Raw genomic sequence first — 22,814 nt, forward strand, 5'->3', positions numbered from 1 at the left:
TCTGAATATAATAGTCTGTCAATGAATCTGGGAGGTCTGACAAGACTCTAGAGTGGAATGAATTGTCAGTAGAGAAGTTATGGCGATATTTTGGACAACTTTGTTCCATATGTGTTGACCATAAGCTAGTCATCTTTTTGGATTTCTTTTCCTGTCTTCCTCTTTCCTTTGAGTTTTTTATGGTTGTGAGGGTACTGCTAAATGGAGAAGGACCTGAAATGCAAAACAGATAATTTTCATCAAGCTTTATTTTGCAATGGTGTGGGTGAAATCAAGTGCATTCATAATGTATACTTTCTACTCATCACAAAAACTCATTTATAATTCTCACAATAAATCAAACAATATTTTATAAAAGAAACACCAAGAGCCAGATTTAAGTTAAAACAAGTTGAGTTAATTTATTATAACTCCAAAATTTCCAACCCACATAAGAATACAAAATGGTGTCCCACTCACATATTTTTATGGCTTGCCCTGATATGAGTATTTCAGTGATGGCATATCCTGATTTTACTGATTTTCTCACCGTAGGAAAATCCATCTTTGCCATTGTTTTGTACAAGTGAAAGGTCCGTGGAGCAATGACTCTTATTGTTTAGATAAAAAGTAGCATGATAGAAATTATACTAAAACAACAAAAACAGGAGAATACTTCTCTAAAATAAAAAAGGGGAAGTATACTTTGAAATAATTTTTAACAGTTGCTTATGTAAGGCTAATTTGGATTATTTTATGGTAAGATACAGAAAATTTAGGTGAAATTATTTAAAAATGAGTCCTGCAAACTTTTCTAGAAGTCTAAACGAACACTGTCACATTGTTCTAGTCTGGAGCTCATGAGCCAATTTATCTCCCATACAATCTCTGTATGATAACCATTTCCAGGTTAACCAGAGGGTCAGGCTACTTAAAAAATGAGCTAGGCCCCTCAGTTTTACTCTAAAATTAAATATTTCTCACCTTTTATAATCTCTTTTTTAAATACTAAGAAATTCTTAGATAATTATTGAATCAAAGTGAATTATTTATCTCCAGTTATCTTTGTTCTTCTGTACTAATGCTTGCATATTACTATTATTATTCAGCTGTATAACACAATGTTGGATGACATTTTTCCTGTAGCCCAAGAATAGTATCTAGTTCGAAGATAAAGTCAAAGAGATATTGAACACCAAACATTTAAAAAAGAACCACCAACAGTTTAGGCTTGACTCTTCCCATTGTTCATACAATTAAAGAGAAGGACCAGCTATAGCCCTGTGAGAGGACTGGAGAAGGGAGCTCAGTGGATGATGGCTCAGAGTTAGGCATGCTTGGCCTTTAGGGGAGGACAATGTTCTCTATTAGAAGTTTTTCTTTTCTCTACCAATAAGAAAAAATGATGGTGTTTCCCTATCCCCTGAAGACAAGATGTGAGGGAACACTCAAAAAAGTTTGCAGAGCATGGAATCAAAATAGTAAGAGTAAAATTATCATCCTGATCTCACATTGCTAGAATGACTGTAGAATTTTCATGTGTCCCTGGGATATAAGAATACCAGATTATGATGAGCATTTTTTATGAGAGTTTGCCATATATCCCCTGATTTCGAGCCAAATGTGAACCTAGAGACTAGCACCTGCCTTTGTATGGAGTTTCCTGCAGGCAATGTGCTTACTGGAGTATTCTTCAACAGCAGGGACAGAAAAGATTATTATACAGTGTCCCTAGTAACAAAATGATGGGGCAAAACCCAAAGACTTGAGCTATTCTACATGCAAAGATAAGTCGGAGAAATGGAAAGAAGTTGCAGGTCTGCCTAGGTCGTGTGAAGATATGTACAATGAAGAGAATGGGTTGAATGGAGATATGGATATTCATCTTTGAAGAATAGAAGAGACCAAGATGGAAATGAAATACTGTGATCACCAGTAAATTATGTATACCATCAAAGTGAAGACTGTCTCTTAAGCCAAGACTAGCAATGGTAATAAGAACCAGACTAAACCAAAATTATATCATGCAGCTTCCCCATAACAACTGGTGGTCAGACCCTTCTACCCTCCAAGCGCAGAGTTGTGGAGCCTTAGCAGTAGAAGACCAGTATCTCAGAACCAACCACGCTGCCCCTACTCAAACACATATGTTTCAAGTATCTGGAAAGGAAAAAGAAGTAAACACCAGATTTAAAAAAATCTAAAATTAATGAAAGCTATGGCATGTAAATTTATGGCAGTCCCTGAAGAAAAAAAAGTAACTTCTATGTCACCAAAAAAAATCTCTACTTCACCAAGTAGAGATTCCTTGGTGAAGTAGGAATGTTCAAATGTTCAAATGATCAGATGTTCAAAATTGATCACCACTTGCCATTTTGGGGATAGCAATGACCTACTGATTAGGAATTTCCATCCTATGCTTTCGAATATCCTGCTAGGTAAAGACCCAAACCATATGATTAAGTTCACCACGTTAATTGGGTGCTCTGGACATGATAGAAAGATAAAGAAAATATAAGAAATATCTTCTGCCCACTACAGTATGAATGAGAGGAAAAAACACAACACACATGATAAAGAAAAGTATATAATTACATATAAGTGATACTGGTAAGATGTGGAGAGATCAGTATATGTATCATAGACATTCAAAAGTCTTCATTGAGGTGGAGGACCTTGTTTGTGGATGTGACAAGAAGCAGGTTGTACTTCATATGATTGCGAATGGGCAGAGGATTGCAAGTGTGAACTAAAGCAAGTAGCCCTTATAAGCATACCAGATTCTTTTTGAGGGAGAACAAAGAGCAAAACAAGAAGTAGTTAGCATTGTAAACCAGGCAATACCAGACATCAGCTGAAGTATCATCATTATTCACAGTATTCAAGAATCATCTTTTTAAAATATATTAATCACTTCTTAGTCCAGATTGTCATTAACTACTAAACAAATTTTTACCTCCACAAATAAACTCATCCATTTCTTCTCCTCCATGTTTATAGTCAGGCCCTTGCTATCCCTCACTAGGATGCTTAGTATTCAGAACAAAAATAAGAGGTTTTACTTTAATTTATACTTTATTTTGTTTTATCTTATTTAACTTTTATTTTAAGTTCAAAGGTACATGTGCAGGTTTTTTATATAAGTAAACTTGTGTCGTGGGGGTTTGTTGTATGGATTATTTCATCATGCAGGTATTAAGCCTAGTACCCATTAGTGATTTTACCTAATCTTCTCCCTCCTTCCATCTTCTACACTCAAGTAGGCTCCAATGTCTGTTGTTCCCATCTTTGTGTCCATGTATTCTCATTTGGCTCCCACTTATAAGTGAGAGCATGTGGTATTTGGTTTTCTGTTCCTGCATTAGTTTGCAAAGGATAATGACCTCCAGTTCCATCCATGACCCTGCAAAGGACATGAACTCATTCTTTTTATGACTGCATAGTATTCCATGGTGTATATGTATGTTTTCTTTATTCAGTCTACCACTGATGGGCATTTAGTTTATACTGTGTCTTTGCTATTGTGAATGGTGCTGCGTGAACATGTGTCTTTATGATAGAACAATTTATATTCTTTTGGGTATATACCCAGTAATCGGATTGCTGGGTCAAATGATAGTTCTGTTTTTAGGTCTTTGAGGAATCGCCACCCTGTCTTCCACAATGGTTGAACTAATTTATACTCCTACCAACAGTGTATAACCATTCCTTTTTCTCCCCAACTTCACCAGCATCTGTAATTTTTTAACCTTTTAATAATAGCCATTCTGGCTGGTGTGAGATAATATCTAATTGTGGTTTTGATTTGCATTGCTCTGATGATTAGTGACAGTAAACATTTTTTCATATGTTTGCTGGCCATGTGTATGTCTCCTTTTGAACAGTGTCTCTTCATGTCCCTTGCCCCCATTTTAATGGGGTTGTTTGCTTTTTTCCTTCTAAAATTGTTTAAGTTCCTTATAGTTCTGGAATTAGACTTTTGTCAGATGCATAATTTGCAAATATTTTCTTCCATTCCATAGGTTGTCTGTTTACTCTGTTGATAGTTTGTTTTGCTGTGCAGAAGCTTTTTAGTTTAATTAGTTCCCATTTGCCAACTTTTTTAAACTGTAGGGGTACATGACTTAACCTGGCCTGGCATAGCCTTAGGTCCTGTTTATAATTTGGTATCATATTGCCACAAAGAGTCTGTTCTGGCAGTTTTATGACCTCCTATTTTAACATTAATGCAGTCAGCTATTGTTTTTAAACCAGCAATCCCCAACTTTTTGGCACCAGGGACCAGTTTTGTGGAAGACGATTTTTCCACAGATTGTTGGGGAGGGGTAATTGGCATTAGATTCTCATAAGGAGCATGTAGCTTAGATCCCTTGCATGCACATTTCACAATAGGGTTTGCCCTCCTATGAGAAGCTAATGCTGCTGATGATTTGACAGGATGGGAGCTCAGGTGGTACTGGTTCATGGCCTGGGGTTTGGGAATCCTTTGTCTAAACCATAAAAGAGAGAGGGTATAACAAGGTGTTTTTGACCTTCCAACTCATCATGGCCAGGAACTCAGTTTTCAAGTTGTTCTAGGGTCTCCTTGGCACAACAGAGTCTATTCAGTTGATTAAGGGCTTCAAATTTTATTTTTAGTTTACTTCTCAATCACAGAGCTATGCCTTTCTTGATTTATTTACTGCATCTTACTCAATAATCATCTTGCTCAATAATCAGTGCCACTGTGTTGCACAACTTTAGGAGTCACAGTTGCAATGTGGTCTTTAGGGAGCTGCATTCACATTGGAATCTCTGTGAGTGATGGACTCTAGAACTGTAAAACTTTGTGGCCCTCTTTTTGGTCACCCTGCAGTATAGAAGTGCCTAGTAAATCTTCAGTAATCATGTGTATATTTTAATTGAGCCACTAAAAATATCCGTGGTAATAAATGAGGAAGCAAGATTAAGTGATCTTTCTGAAGCTATTTTTCTACCCCTAGCCTTGGGTTCCTAATATGCAGCTGAAGTTAATGATGCAAGCCCTACATAACACGGCTGTGGTAAAAACAACAATAACAATTTTAACTTATTTTTTAACAATTAAAAAAGGAAAATGCACAACATTCTGGAGGATAATCTTATGGCATTCCTATACCTACATTTTTGTGTTAAAATTAAATAAAAAGACATTTTAAAACCATGATTTTTACAGCAAAACATTTTATGCAAGGGAATGTATGGGTAGCCAACTACAGTGTGTGTGTGTGTGTGTGTGTGTGTTTAGATCTTGATTTTTAAAATATTAGTGAATAAGTAGCAGTATTTAATTATAGCAAGATATGATTATTATACATATGTCTGTTGCTATATAGAATTTGTTAGAAGTTTCTAGTACACTATACCAGAAAAAGTTTAGCTAAAACAAAGTAAATGTGAAATATTGTGAAGAAAACAATAGAAACTTAACAGAATAAATAATATTTATTTTCCAGAATAAAGACAAAATATAAATGAACCTTCAAATTTAAATAGGTAATTAGGAGCAAATTTTTTATAACCTTATATGAAGATTAAGATTGCTTTCACTGTTTCTCTGAACACATGTAGAAAGACTTGTGCTCCAGAAAAGAAATCTCTATAGAGCAATCTTTAATCCCAATCATTCCTACATGGAATCCTTACAGTTTATCCATAGAGTAAGGACTTCTAGAGTAAGAACTATAGACTAATGCCTTAAATGGTATTTGCTTATTATTATGAATGGAGTCCTGAGGCTTTCCTGGTTTGGGAATATGATGTAAAATGCCTTTGAGGTAATATATAAATCAGTAAGAACAGAATTAGTTCAACACTAATGTATTATTATGTATGTTGTTTCAAACAAATATTTAAGCTTTTAATCTGTTCTGATAAGTGTTAACTACTTAGGTATTTGAACAGTAACATGTTCTGCATTGATCTTACTAAAGTACTTCTTCAGGTGTTTGGTTCATTAATATTAAGAATCTCTTAGAATTCTGAAATATGAACCAGTGACCTCATTGATTCTATCTATGAATCACTACATTTAAAATGTTAAGATTGTGACTGTACTTGAAAGGGCCTAGCCTTGCTTTTGAAAGCTTGAGCTGTACAAAAAAGAGATGTCTAAATCTTTGTAAAGCAAGCTGCAAACTGAAGATAATTTCCATAATTTATTTCTTTATTCAATATTTTTAATCTTCAATGCTCAATTCTTTAAACTAAAACTATATAAGTGATTAGATTCAAGTATACAACTATAAAGAAGAGTTTGTAAAAATAATTTAACTTTTAAATAGAAACTGAAGTTTCCCCTAGACACATTCAGCATTGAAGAATAGCATTTGCTTGATTGAGGCAAATACTAATTAAGCTATGTCCAAATAAGGCATTTTATTTAAAAACTGTGAGCTTTCATTTGAATTTAAATCAAAACTCTCATAATTGTGTGTTGCTGTATCACTACTCTTACCAACTTCTTTTCAAATCTGACCAGAACTCCACTCACTTTTTGTTGTAACCTCTAATTGTCCTTTATATGTCTACAATCTAATTCCCTTTCACCAGGAAATACTTATTAAAACCTAATCAAAATGAATTTTTTATGACTTTTACAAGATGGGCCACATTTAGACATATCTGTTATTATGTAAGATATTCTTATTACATTTTTAATAGCACAAATTGCCAAAGATTGGAAAAATGCAAATATTACAAGACTGTGCAAGGTAAAAATATGAATAATATTCCATCCTACACTCATTCTCCCCATAAATACATTTTTCTTAATATTTACTCTGTATCCTTCTAGACGTCTGCTGTGTGTATATTTGATTATAAACTCAAAAAACCTGAATTGTCTATTATCTGTAATATATCATATTCATTTTTCCTTGTTAGAACATAGTTCTACCCTCTTTTTATCATGTATATTATGACTGTGTGCTAATTTATTTAATAACTTTCCTATTGAAGAATATGTAATGTATTTCCAAAGTTTACTTATTACAAATAATACTGCACAGAGAATCTTTATTCCAATATAATTTCATGTATCTATTACATAAAATTATTAGGAACTACTTCTTAGAAGTAGAAGTGCAAGTATATACAGATTTTAAAATTTACAAATTGTCCTTCAAAACAATTACTTTAATTTATAGGTTCACCAACAATATATGAGAGTGTTCTCTTTCTGACACTTTTGCCAATGCTAGATATTATTATCTACTGAGGTAGATAATAAAAATAAATGGTTCGATTGGCATGTATAAACCAAAAAGCATGTGATAAACTAGGATTCCACAATAATGGCAGAGTTGACACTTTGGACCAAATCTTTGTTGTGGAGGCTCTCCTGTCTGTGCCATTATAAGTTTAGAAACATCTCTGGTCTCTACTCACTAGATGCCAGTAGCACCACTGCCACTTAAATATGACAACCAAAAATGCCTCTCCACATGTCCTCTGGGGGATGATATTCCCAGTTCTCTTCACTGGGAACCACTAGCCTAGACATGGATGTTAAGTATCTTGAATACGATTGTATTTTGCAGTCCTCTATAAATAGCATACAATGAGAAAAATCATGTGAATCATGGTTTGGGCACTGCACTTTAGATATCCACATTAAAGTTATATTAGAAACACTACTCATTGTAATTTTAAATGTTATGGATAATGGCATCAACATTTTAATTATGTGTTTTAGTTTAACGTCATTATATTTGTTGGGTGCATCTTTCAGTGACCTCTGTGGTTCAAGGCACTTTAATACTCTAACCTTTATCCATATTATGTACTAATAAGCATTTCAGTACCTGTAACATTTTTCCACATTATTTTGACCTTCTTGAAACAATAGATAGCTGGAATTCAAAATAAGGAAAAGTAGAATTACATAAAAACATAAATAATACATTGGTAGTTTCAATATGTTCCTGTATATGAGAGATATATTCTTACTGGAAATACCTTCAAAGATAATGTTCTTAAGACACATACTAGAAAATGTCTTAAAAGTTGAATAAACTCATAGAAATTAGAAATCCAAAAAATATTTTTAAAAACTCTTGGATCTCTAAAGCCCAGTTGGAAATAACTGGTTAAGATGAGATTCATCACTAGTATTTCTTTATAAATGTAGCTTTACATTGAAGGATATTACATAATGATATGATGAAAGGGAAAAACTATGGATGTTGGTAAAGCAAGATAGTCATTAGAATTATTATTCACTTTACATTCCTGTAGTCTTTTAACCTTTACAAAACACTTTTAATATATCTCAGTTAATCCTAATGGAAGCTTCTGTAATACATGCAAATAAAAATAGTCACAGCATTTCATAAAATATGATGTTTTACTAGATTTTTACACTATAGTACTGTAATCTTGACTTATCTACTTAAAAATACCTACAGGGGTTCTGCTATTTATAACTTTTTAAAGCTTTAGACCAATTGTTTGAAAAGGGCTGATTACACGAAGGCAAATTATGTGCATTCTTTTGTAGCTAACAGACAAAACCTTCAAGCTCCTATTCACTAAGAATACATAAAATCCTTAAACTTGGCCAAGAGCACAGTATAGATTCTAATCACCTTTAGACTTCTGATCATCCTCTCAAAGTAACACGATTTCCTTCTCCAAGGTGATCTACTACAAGAGGGAGCCGTTTTATTATTATTATTATTATACTTTAAGTTTTAGGGTACATGTGCACAATCTGCAGGTTAGTTACATATGTATACATGGGCCATGCTGGTGTGCTGCACCCATTAACTCGTCATTTAACATTAGGTATATCTCCTAATGCTATCCCTCCCCCCTCCCCCCACTCCACAACAGTCCCCAGAGTGTGATGTTCCCCTTCCTGTGTCCATGTGTTCTCATTGTTCAATTCCCACCTACGAGTGAGAACATGTGGTGTTTGGTTTTTTGTCCTTGCGATAGTTTACTGAGAATGATGATTTCCAATTTCATCCATGTCCCTACAAAGGACATGAACTCATCATTTTTTATGGCTGCATAGTATTCCATGGTGTATATGTGCCACATTTTCTTAATCCAGTCTATCATTGTTGGACATTTGGCTTGGTTCCAAGTCTTTGCTATTGTGAATAATGCCGCAATAAACATACGTGTGCATGTGTCTTTATAGCAGCATGATTTATAGTCCTTTGGGTATATACCCAATAATGGGATGGCTGGGTCAAATGGTATTTCTAGTTCTAGATCCCTGAGGAATCGCCACACTGACTTCCACAATGGTTGAACTAGTTTACAGTCCCACCAACAGTGTAAAAGTGTTCCTATTTCTCCACATCCTCTCCAGCACCTGTTGTTTCCTGACTTTTTAATGATTGCCATTCTAACTGGTGTGAGATGGTATCTCATTGTGGTTTTGATTTGCATTTCTCTGATGGCCAGTGATGGTGAGCATTTTTTCATGTGTCTTTTGGCTGCATAAATGTCTTCTTTTGAGAAGTGTTTGTCCTTTGAATCAGTCTTTCTTAGTCGTTGCAGAGCTCATGTTCTGCACAGCTGAAGATATTTAAACTTCTCTGTAAGTGTTTGTCATATCCCTGTGTCCCCTTTAATATTCCCTGCAAAATATGAGTTACAAATTTTGAGAGAATGGACAGTCTGCGTGGCTTGGTCTTGATTTCTTTCTCTCATATGGAAACATTGTGCAGTCTAGTTTCAGGGTTTCCCAAGGAATAAATATTTAAGATTCTTTTTGATGCAAAAATCATTTCTCCTGATTGTATCTGATCAAAATGACAACCAGCCCAGGCAAACAGGGACGCGTGGATACTTTACCTAGAAGTTCATGTTCTAGACCCTGTCTGCTGCTCAGCTTCTTTTTTCAAGAGCTCTCCATATTCAGTCACACTGGCTGCTTGACATTCCTGAGAGGTTCTATGTACCTTCCCATCTCAGCACCTCTGCCCTGAAACATACCCTATCACTTCCTTCTGTTCATACCTCCATCTAGTTACCACTCATTTGTCTTTCAGATATCAACTCAAACAACACTTTCCAAGGAAAGTCCTGCTTGATTCATTAGTCCATAATAAGTCTCATTGTTAAATGCTTTCATAGAAGCCCATTTTTTTTTTTGGAAAACTTTTATCATTCTACAATTACACGTGTTAGTGTGAATAACCTATTAATATCTGTCTTCTCGAAGGAGTACTGTAAGCTCTGTGAAAACAAAACCTTATGGATTTTCTCCCAGTATATTATCTTTAGGGGTTAGCATGTAGAATTCACTCAAGTAATACTGTTGAATGAATAAATGAATGATGCACCATGAAAAGTTACTCAGAAATGATATTTCCTTCCCTAAAATGGAAATTTAAAGAAATAAATCATCATGGACATAAGATTATTTTGAGAAAAAATTTCAGAAAAGTATGTGCAGCATTCATTATAAACTATCACTTTTACTTTATTTACTTTTTTCTTAGAAAATCATTACTATATCTACCTATGTATATTAGTCTATCTACCTATTACATGCTTTCAGTAGGAATTTTAACACTGAGGTTTTACACTTAACTGAATGAAATGAAGTGCTAGCTAGACAATGTCAGAAGTTTTCAAAAGCAATATGGATAGTGAAAAGTACAAACAATGGGTTCTTTCCATGCCCTGAATTTCTAATATGTAGATGGAGATAATGGTATCTACTCCAGATACAAAGATACTGTTAAAAAATAAAATCAAATTATTAGAGCATTTTTAAAAAGTCAGAAAAGGACAATTCTTAATAATTTGGGGAACAATCTTATATCTCTTCTATTTTTACCTTTTAAATGAAAGATTAAATTGGCAATAATTTTAGATATACCTTTGAATTTAATTGTGCAAGTTCTATTTTAGCTTCTCAGCAAGCAACTTATATAAATTTATATTAAAGTTCTTATACCTTAAAGCTTACAGTTTTATAAACTTCCTTTGAAATGTTTGATTCTTACTAACCTCTGTTCTTGTTTTCTATTGCAAGTATATACAAGAAATATTTTTCATTGCTTGTATCTTATGAAGAAAGAGTTCATTATGTAGTATTCATTGTCACATTACATCAATTTACATTGTTGTAAATGCTCTTCACATACAGTTGTTCTCCTTCACCTTTATTCCTTTCCATGGTTTAAAATCATCTACAGTTAAAAACCAGTGACAAAGATAAACCCATGTAGCTCGCTTACTCCCGTGCGGGTCACTTTATCCTTCATGGATACAAATGTCCAGTTCTCTCTGCCTTTTGATTCTGTTTTTGAGACTAGTAAATTATTCTTTCAAACACTAAAAAAAACCACTATTAAAATATTCCTAATAGAAACATGTTAAAAATATAAAGTGCTAATATTATTTTAATGCCTAAAATGATTATGTATTAGGATGGGATTTTAGCCATAATTAAATAGAGCAATTATTTAGCTATAACATGAGGATTAATTTCCTAATAGACAACTATCCTGCCAACTTGTTGACTTAGAATTTAGTTGTGGCCTATCAGTGTGCCCAAGTCTTAGATTAATGAATTTATATCATAAAATCCATGAATGTTTAGTTTCTGTTAGATGCAAAATATTGAAAGTTGTCCAATGTGTCTATCCACATCAATAGATGTAACTTTATTATTTTTCCCTACTCAGAGTTATTCCTGGAGAATAATTATATTTGGATAATTTTAGCTATATTTCTTAGTTTCTGTTGCCATATATTATGTAATATTCTGTTTCTAATTCTATACTATCATGTCACAATCTGCAAAATGTGAGACAAAATAAAAATGTAATTTTTCAAAATGTTTAGTCAAATTAATGGCTAAATGCTCCTTTATGAAGGTTATTAAGGATACCTGGGATTTAAATATAGAGTCTATCCTTCATCCTTTTATTTATTCAACAAATGATTGTTGAGCATCTTGTATATTCCAAACACTGTTCTAGGCCTTGAGAATACATCACCAAATAAAATAGAAAATAGTCTTTGTCCTTGTGGACCTTGGATTCTAGATTAGGAGTCATCAATGAGCATGGCTTGTTTTTGTAAATAGTTTTATTGGGATACAGCCACACTCATTTGTTTGTTTATATATTCTCTGCTTTAATGGTATGGCATAGTTGAGTAGTTGTGATCAAGGCCATATGTCTCTCAAAACCTCAAATTGTTATTTTCTGGACTTCTACAGAAAATGTTTACTAACCCCAGCTGTATACTAGAGAAATGTAAGAAAAGGTAGCTATCTGCTCTCATAAAATTCCCAGAATTTCATAATGGATTAATTATGAATATTCCTGCTTATATTCTGCGTACTCTATGGGTCACCCTTTGCAATATAGTTATTTCTTTCTTTCTATAAACTTCTTGAAGGTAGCCAGGTTTATGACCTACAAATTACAATTCTACCCCAGAGAACTTTCAACAGAAATGAGGAAGCGTTTACGCAAATGATAAATGCTCAACTTATTCTTGAATTATATCTATTTCAGTACTTATTTTGCTGATATCACTTTAGAAGAAAGTCCTGAAAGTGGAAAATATTTCCTTCCTCTATATTAAGAACATATTGGCCAAAAATAAAGACAGACAAATATAAGTTCTGGTATTTTAAGATGCTATTGACAGGTCCAATGAAACCATATCACAAAACAGTAATTATCCAATTGTTGAATAAATACACATTATATGTGGTTTTGGTCACTTCAAATTTTGAAGACAATATGGAAGAATCATAATTCTGTATGAGTGTTGTAACCACTACTGATAATAATTGATGTTTGTTGAGAACTTAAATATTAGGTACTCTTTGGAGTACTTTATATTAATTATGTAATTTAATACACACAACGTATGAGATAAGTACTAATACTATCCACATTTTACACACAAGGAAAGTAAGACACAAATAATTAAACATATTAACCTTCTTGTAAGTATGAAAACTAGAATTTGAACCTATGAATGCGGCTCTAAAGTCCATTTAGTCCATTTATTTTGAAGGTGCGTTTGTTGCTTTCTTAAAACTGTCATATTATGTAAGAAAGTGGTTTTCAAACTTTTTGACTAAAGACCCATCAGTAAAATGTATGCACCTCACTAAATGTATGTTTATATCTTGAAAATGTCTATCATTTATTAGTTTAACTAATATTTTATGTAAATTATCTTATACAGTATATAAAGTATATTGTAAAACATACTTTAAAATATATATTTAAAGAATGAAAGATGAAATAACAATATTTAAAATAGATCAATATGATTCTCACTAAAATATTAGCATTTCATTTTTTTAAATGAAATATTGATTATACTTTAAATGCAGCAATTCAAAGGTATAGATCTAAGTTCAATACTTGGTTTAAATGACTATCAGGGAGCTGCAACCTCAAAAATGCATTAAATCTGTACTTTCACATTAGATGTAGCAGATCTACCACTCTGGGTACTCTGTTCTAATACTTATTTCTTCAAATCTTCAGTAATGTTTTATTATTGCACTTTCTAGAAGTTTTTAGTGAAGGAGTATATAAAGGAATACATTGAAATTTGGTGCCATTATTTTATTTGTTTTCCATGTCTTACTTCATGGGTTATTATATTATGTTCTATGTATTATTTTAGTTAATTTTATCATGAAGAACAGAGATTTTCTTCAATAGTACATTATTATTATTATTATTATTATTTTTTTTTTTTTTTTTTTTTTTTTTTTTTTTTAGATGGAGTCTTGCTCTGTCACCAGGCTGGAGTGCAGTGGCATGATCTCAGCTCACTGCAACCTCCACCTCTCAGGTTCAAGCGATTCTCCTGCCTCAGCCTCCTGAGTAGCTGGGACTATAAGCATGTGCCTCCACGCCCAGAAAATTTTTTTGTATTTTTAGTAGAGAGGGAGTTTCACCATGTTTACCAAAATGGTCTCAATCTCTTGACCTCGTGATCCACCCTCCTCAGCCTCCCAAAGTGTTGGGATTACAGGCATGAGCCACCGCGCCCGGCCAATAGTACATGATTTTTTTTTTAAACTTCCACTATTAAGTAGAAAACATTACTAGAGACTTCTAAACGTTTCATGAATACGCATAACTTTAAATATGACTGAAAACTGTGGATCTAAATCCATGCTTCAAATTGTCTTCTTAATACTTTGAGTTTTGTAATACCATTTAATCAAATCCGATTAGATCTTCACGGATTTTAACCATGATTGGCTTATATGGACTTTTTACGTGGACTTGCAGCCTGGCTGGCACATAGCATACTGTAGAAGTAAGAAAAATGTCAGTTTGTCATTTTTTTGTTTGTATTTTCCTTAATAGTATTAATTTTAACCCACAGTGCACTTGGAGACATCTTAAGTCTTATTTGTCCATTTCATTAGGATTACTTTATTAAAACTAAATAGTGTGAGTTGACAGGCATGCATGTAATATGATGCAGTAGGCTGAAAGATAAAGAGGGTGGACTTCTCCACCTTGAGGAACAAATATAGCCTCCAGAATGGCTCAGATCTGACATGGGACTCCACTCCATAGAGCATGGAAAAAGTGAGGACACCAGTGTCATTCATATTTTAAGTATTAAAGTTTAATTTTTCCGTGGGAAAATATCAGCTGGAATTCGAATGTGTTCTTCATGTACCCCAATTTATATTTTTTTGGCAATCCACTTTGGAAACCACTATCATGAAATGATTATACAGTTATATTTGGACTCTAAAGGATGGAAAGCTTTGTTGTTCACCAGAACAGGAAAAATTACCACATTCTTTAATCCCTTGACCACAGAGAACAATGAGGACAGATGTCTCCAGTGAAGGATAATTAGCACAGTACACTAAATCCTGTTGGCTATTAACAAGGCCTTCATCACTGGTATCATGACTAATTTGGATGAACACTAATGCCAAATAGCTAACCATATTAATACTTATTAATATGTTGCTCTACTCCTTTATTTCTCAAACGCAATAACTGTTAGCTACACATGTAAATAAATGTCTGTACAATTAAATTCTTAAAATTGTAGATGTCAGTTTAGCTTCTCTTTATAGTTCCTTCATCTTAGTTTGGTAGCTTTGTAAAGTGCTCAGGAGCATAAACTCTATAACCTGTCTACTGGGTATGAATATTGCCTCTGTTACCCCCTAATTGTATTGCCTTGGGCAAGTTATTTGACCTCTTTCTGTCTCTGTTGCCATAAATGTGAAACAAATGTAATAATAAGAGCAACAACAGAAATAATAATGGTAATGGTGATAATATTAAGGCAAAAAATGCTTATCCTGTTAAGTTGGTGAGTGGGTTAAATAAATTAATAAATAAAACAGACTTGGAACAATGTCTGGCACATAGAAAGCACTCAATATCAGCACTCAAAAATTTAATTTTGGGGGGTGTGGAGGTGGTCATTCACTTGAGTTTCAATATAACAGTAGTTTTTAAGTGCATGCAGAATGCCACATTATCTCAGAGCGATTATTCATCTAATTGGGTTCCTCTGTAGTCAATGCCTGGTAGGAGAACATTGCTGTTTTCTAAAGTATAAATATCAAGAATTTACTGCATTTTTGTGATACTGTTACTATCCCAGAGTGATCTATTAAAATTTTTCTCCTTTTGCGATATAAAGAGCCTACTTTAATATATTTATTACGGTTTCAGATGTTTCAATGTGTTTCAGATCACTTAATTTTTTTTCACATAATTGTAGACTGCACTCCCATTTCTATGAGGTCTGCTTTCTGCTGAGCTGAGTGTTGGTAACCTCAGCAGAGAAATATATTTTAGCTCTGTAGATACTCCCAAGTGTGCTAAATCCTGACCCTAGTGAGTGCTGAACATGATGAGGCTCATGGTGTTAGCAGAGAGACGCTTCTTAGCAGTGTCATGTAGCTATATTAGGGGGTGAAAGTTATTCTATCTTTTCTACAAATCTGACAATAGGTGACCAAACACTGTGGCATCATACTTGCTGTGAATTTTGACAAATGTACTAATACCATTTTATACCTGTGCTTTATACATTTTATTTCTAACCATTACTTTACTAACAAAAGGTGTTTAACAGGTGCTGGCTCAATCTGCTGCTTCCGGACACAACTGTACCATGTGTACCAAGGAGTTTCCAAAGAGAAAGAGTTCTGCCAAGCCCAAATGTATCATTTTCTGGGTTCAATCCTTTATGTGCCCTTTCATAGACTACATACTTTTAGGACATTTTATCAGTTTTAGCACATACACATATATTCAGTTTCCACAATAGTTGGAACATCTAAAAATTTAGCCCCTCTTCCTTTGAGGTCTCTTTCAAACAATTATAGATCAGCCTGTGTGAAGAGGGTGACATCCTTGGGGTTTTCCACTAAGAAGCCAATGTCCTCAGATTATAAAAAGATCAGATGTGAACAAAATTTGAAAGCTATGAAGTTAGGATTGACATGAAGGATGCCAAGTGTAGTTAAATTTTAGATAAACAATGAATTAATTTTTAAGTGTAAATATGCCCCCAAATATTGCATGGAATTAATATTAATATTTGGAACCAAGATACTGGTATCCTATATTTTTATTTACAACATCTGGCAATCTTATGTGAAGGACCTATAAAGGTAAGAATTTTACAGAAGAAATATGGTAGGTTCTCTAAATTCGTATTTATTTTAAACTGGATTTTAAATCTTATACAATTTAATATTACATTAAACTTTTTAAGATTTAAAATACAGTTTAAAATAAATACTAATTTAAAGATAATAAAAACTATAATTATAGGGTATTTCATTATATACATATACACATTGTACTTAGTCCATTGTCACACCGCTACAAAGAACTGCCTGAGACTGGGTAATTTATGAAGAAAAGAGGTTTAATTGACTCACAGTTCCTCAGGCTGTACAGAAAGCATGGCTGGGAAACTTGCAATCATGAAGTGAAGGAGAAGCAAGTACATCTTCACATGGTGATCGGAAAGAGAAAAATAGTGAAGGGAGAGGTGCTACACCCTTTCAAACAGCCAGATCTCATGAGAACTCTATCACAAGAACAGCAAAGGGGAAAGTCTGCACCCATGATTCAATCACCTACACCAGGCCTCTCCTCCAACACTAAAGATTATAATTCAACATGAGATTTGGGTGGGGGCACAGAGCCAAACCATATCATACCTACACACACATATATGTACATGTGCGTATATTTCTCCCTATATTAGTTTTCTATTGCTGCTATAACGAATTACCACAATTCAGTGGCCTAAGACAACACAGACGTATTATCTCACAGTTCTTCTGTAGGTTAGAAGTCTGGGTATAGCATGACACAGCTGGTTTTTCTGCTTAGAGTCTCACAGGGCTAAAATCAATATATCAGTGTCTCTGGAGGGACTGGGGAAGAATTCGTTTCCATTTTTATTCAGGTTGTTGGCCAAATTGAGTTCCATGCAGTTGTGGGACTAAGGCCCCATTTCCTTGCTGGCTGTGAGACGGGGCTCCTACTGAACCTCAAAGGCCTCCCACCTTCCCTGACTCATGATCTCATTCATCTTCAAAGCCAGCAACAGCCGTTGGTGTCTTTTCCTGCTTAAATTTCTCTGCCTCAGCTTCGTTTTTGCCTTATCTCTCCCACCAAATCTCCTCTGCCTCAAAGGCTCATGTGATTCAACCAGGTAATTCAGGATCACCTCCCTATCTTAAAGTTTATGACATTAATTCTAACTGTAATATCCCTTTTGCCATATTCACAGGTTCCAGGAATCAAGGTGTGGACATTTTTTTGGAGGGGGAGCCATTATTCTGCTTTTCACACACCCAATTTTCTGATACTCTGTGATAAGCATTGTAACTAAGGCACTTAATATGGTAATCTCAATTGGGAAATGGTTAAAAAAAAAAATCAGACAGAAGACAAAACCTTTACTACTTTGATTCCAATTTAACTCATGGACAATTAATAGAGCATAATTTAAAATTTTGATGCTTAAATTAATAACTACATAGGGCCAAGCATGGTGGCTCATGCCTGTATTCCCAGCACTTTGGGAGACCTAGGTGGACAGATCACTTGAGCCCAGAAGTTTGAGACCAGCTTGGGCAATATGGCGAAACCCCACCTCTACTTAAAAATACAAAAAATTAGCCAGGTATAGTGGTGCACACCTGTGGTCCCAGCTACTCAGGAGGCTGAGGTGGGAGGATCCCTTGAGCCCAGGAGGTTGAGGCTGCAGTGGACTATGATTGCCCGCTGCACTCCAGCCTGGGCAACAGAGCAAGACCCTGTCTCAAAAAAAGTACATACATACATACATACATACATAGCCATTTCTGCAGTGGTATAAGGATTGAGAATGAACAGCTGTTGTATATGGCTATTCAGTAGGCCAGTCAGTAGAAACCCATCCATTGTTCATAGCAAAAGCAGATCTGTCCTAGGCCAGTTGACTTAAAGGTAATAAAACTACTTGAAAGAACAAAGACGTTGTGATTATGACACATCCTTAAATGAACCAGATTCCATTTGATATATATGAAAAATTTAAGCATGGGTCTAAAAGTGCTGTAAGAGAAATCCTTTCATTTTTTTCGATAAGATCTAACATCAGCATATAGATGGCTTCATCAATTATTGAGAAAAAGACTAAGAAAAGAAAAATGACTGATTGGGATGCTTCATTTTGAAGTCTGATTTTGAAGCCTTTGGGTTGAAGGTACCTGTAGTTCTAAATCCTTCAGAATTAGTTGTCGTTCTTTCACCAACTCATCTACTTAAATTTCTTGTTTTTTTTAAAGACACTTAAAAATTTTAACACACTGTCAAACAACAAAATGTATGTGCTAAGCTTTGAAATACATGAAATACATGAACTGCATGTATCTGAAGTTAAGAAACAGGTCTCTTTATAGATAAATATCACTTAAGATGAAACAAAAAATGACTTTAACTTTAAAATATTGCTTTACCTCAAGAGTTAAGTGTTCATGACTTTGAGTGACTTTTTTTTTCTTCACAGCTATTTTTATTCTCTTCTGTATTCCGAAGTGCAGCATTGAATTTCAAAGTTCTTATACTTGCCATCTAAGGTCCTTGCCCTGTTTATTTCTATCAAAGTATCATGGAACCCAAGTTGACAATCTAAAATCATTAAAAAAAAAAATGAGACAAAAGTGATAATGAAGGAATGTTCATTTACAAATCATTAGTTATCCCTGGTGCTTTTTTGGCGCTAACATTTAGAGATTAATAAACGGACCACAGTGGATTAAATAAGCACACACAGATATGCACTAAGGAGTAAAAGTGCATCTCATTTAAAAAGCACTATTTTCTTAATTCAGATGAATACCAATGATTTTTCTTACATTTTAAAGATTTACCCAAGTCTGCTATCATGATGTTAGACACTGCCATATAAACATAGTGCTGATAGTATCTTTCTAGCTGCTCAACCCAAAATGGAGACTTTTATCATCTTTCCTCCAAGTCATTACCTCTGGGTTAACTGCAAATTGTTTTTTATTATTAAAAATGCTTTCTAATTCTTTATCATCTTTTTTTGAGGTATCCTTTTTTTTAACCTCATTTCAAACCCTTCATACCTATTTCATAAAATTCCCCAAAGGTATTTTTCCATACCATGTAAACTTTATTTCCACCTCTAGGTCCATAAACTCATGTGCCTTTAGATGTCTTTAGGTGATACTGATTCTTTATTTAAAGCTTTGACGCTGTTAGAAAAAGGATTTGAAGTAGCTTATATATTTATGGATAAAGAGAGGACACAGACAATATAAAGGAGTAAATGTGAGTTTTGCCAGTTACCTCAAATTTGCTGAATATTTTAATATGACATTAGGGGCAACTGGGAAAACCTATATTTTTCTTTATTTACCCCAACTTTGCTCAATATTATAATATGACTTTGGATCATATCATTCAGGAAATTTTGAGTAATGAAAGAAAAACATATTCTAAATAATTTTAGATAAGTATTTTTTCTGGTAAAAGTTATTATTCTGATACAAAGTTAAAGAAAAAACTTGTTATGACTGTTGTTAAATGGCATGGGAGACTTTATTCAGGACTGTTGTGATAGGTGTCAAAACTATGGCAGGGGAGAGGCAGATTGGCCCAACTCTGAAATCAGGGCATTTATAGCCAAGGTGCGAGTTAAGGGTAATGGAATAATTACTTAGAAGAGACAACATAAGTAAGAGGAATTCTTGCTAAACTGACTTAACAGCATTCCTACTGAATGGCAATCTAGGGTGAGCAAATATCAAGGATGTGAGTTAAAGACTTTGATTAGGTATTAAGAATGATCAGGTATCAGAAGTGAGGAGAGTCTCTCTAAACTGACTTATCAGAAATTTTACTAAAACTGGACTCCACAAGATCAGACACTGAAGCCCAAGGTCAAGGCTTAACTAGTAGTGAAGAGGGCTCACAGGAACCTGGCTAAAGGTTGGTCAAGGAGAGTGTCAGTTTTTTAATGACTAAGGCAAGGGAAGAACACGTTGGCATACAAAGTTTGCGTTGTGCAAAACAGTAAAGAATACTCATCATTCTCTACATTTCCATAAAATTGAACTTAGGTCTGATTTTATCATTTGAGTTTCAGTTTTTTTAATATAAGTACATGGCAGGGAGTATGTAGGCAAGATGGCATTTAAACAGAGTGATGAGGGTATGAGCCATGGGAATATCTTAGTGCCAAAATTCAACTGCCCTATGGCATGGTGCATGGGGTACTGGAGAAACTATGGCGAACTCACTGTGAGTGGAGTGAAGTGGTCAAAAGATAGAGAAGTAATGCTTGGGGGAAGAGGTATAGCAGAGATCAAATCATTTCAGACCTTAAACCCCACTGTGCAATCTTTTACTTTAACTCTGAATGACATAGGAAGCCATTGGAGGATTCTGAACAGGAAAAAGACCTGACTTACATTTTAAAGAGATCAGTTTGACTGCTATTATGAGATCGATTATAGGAAGATAAGGATGGCAGAAGAGAGATCAATTAGGAGGTTTCTGAAGTAGCGCAGAAGAGGCATGATGGTGGCCTGTTTCAGGATAGTGTCTGTGGAAATGGTAAGTAGTTAGTGGTCATATTCTGAATATGTTTTGAAGGTAGAAATAAGGAGTTCACTGACTGATAACTTAGAAGAATAAGGTAACATTTTTTTGAGATGCGGAAGGTTGCAGAAAAAAATAGGTTATTTGCGGGAAGAACAGCAGTTTGGTTTTTGACTTTTCTTTAATTCACAATGCCTATTAGACTTCCAAATGGAGGAGTTAGATTGGGCCAAAGGACAGACAAAATGGACACGTAAGATTAGAATGAAGGTTTAGGAAGTACCTGTCTTGGGACTTAGCATTTAAACTAGAATTTAATCAGTTATAATGCATTAGTAGATCAAATAATGAAGGGACAAAAAGTATTCTATAGAGAAAAACAGCATAGGGAAATCATCAAGGCATGAGGAGCTAAGAAAGTGATATTCCTATAAACAATTGATAAAGGCGGCAGGAGTATAGTAAACAAAGGGAAGAGTGGCATGAACCATTGGGTCTGATCACCTAGGAAGTGAGAGTACATAGATAGGTCCAATGACTGATGTTCACAGTAATCATTTATTTCTCTGTGTTGTCCTCCTTCACCTCTACTGGTCATTCAAGACTGCTTAGAAATCCCTATTTAGGGTGCAGTCACCTGTGTTCTTTCATGACACTATGTAAACAACTACATGGTGCTTTCTGAACCGTGTTGCACTTGCCTGTTTTCTGGTCATCTCCTCCAGCATACTATAGGTTCTTTAAGGAGAAAGCCTATAGTACATAAATAATTATTGAACAAAACAGTAAATAAACCTTTGCACTTCAAATAAAATCTAAGTGATAATTGTCCCTGTCCTCCTCACCCAACTCATGTCATGCCACTCTTCGCTTTGTTTACCATACTCCAGCCATCTTTATCAATTGTTTGTAGGAATATCACTTTCTTAGCTCCTCAAGCCTTGAGGATTTTCCTATGCTGTTTTTCTCTATAGAATACTTTTTGTCCCTTCATTATTTGATCTACTAATGCATTATAACTGATTAAGTCTGGGTTTAAATGCTAAGTCCCAAGACAGGTACTTCCTGAACCTTCATTCTAATCTTACATGTCCATTTTGTCTCTCCTAACAGTTCTAATTTGTGAATTAATAGCATTTGTCATGGTTTGTAGATTTATAAGGATTGTATGATTATTTGTTTACTATCTGTTTCTCAATAGAATATACGAGAAAAAAGACCATGTCTGTTTTAATCATTAATGGTTACCTAGCCCTTGCCACTGCACCAGACACTTAATAGGCCCTTTAAAAAATTCTTAGCCTAAGTGAAAATAAAAATTTCCACATATTTGTATTATTATCAATGAATGTGGATAATATAATCAGTATATTTGTGATTTTTGGATAACATGAAACTATAACGCCTTTTGATAAACATGTTTTAATCTGTTTTCTCTTAAATTTGGGAAAATATGAGCTAATGGAATAAGAATTAGCCTCCCACTTGCCCAGCAGCACCTGGGTTTTATAAGTATGTAAACATTTTCCATTTTTTACAGAAAAAATGTACTTTCAAGATTTGGATCACCTCAGGGAATGTTCCATTTCCTGTCTTCACTAGTTCAGCATGTGATGTAGAAGAGCATATCCAAAATGAATGTGAACTTCTGAGAAACCATTAGCAGTATGAGCAACTATTTTTCAAACTCAGTTTTATTGAAAACAGAAGTTTAAGAAACTTAAATAAATTACTATTTAT

At 34.2% G+C, this 22,814-nt stretch overlaps 1 protein-coding gene across 1 annotated transcript in view; it reads left to right on the top strand.

Moving 5' to 3' along the window:
* ADGRL4 (adhesion G protein-coupled receptor L4) overlaps nucleotides 1-22,814 on the top strand; it is a 124,197-nt gene that overhangs the window by 96,261 nt on the left and 5,122 nt on the right. The window lies entirely within an intron of this gene.

Source organism: Pongo pygmaeus, chromosome 1, assembly GCF_028885625.2.
Source record: "Pongo pygmaeus isolate AG05252 chromosome 1, NHGRI_mPonPyg2-v2.0_pri, whole genome shotgun sequence".
NCBI lineage: Eukaryota > Metazoa > Chordata > Mammalia > Primates > Hominidae > Pongo > Pongo pygmaeus.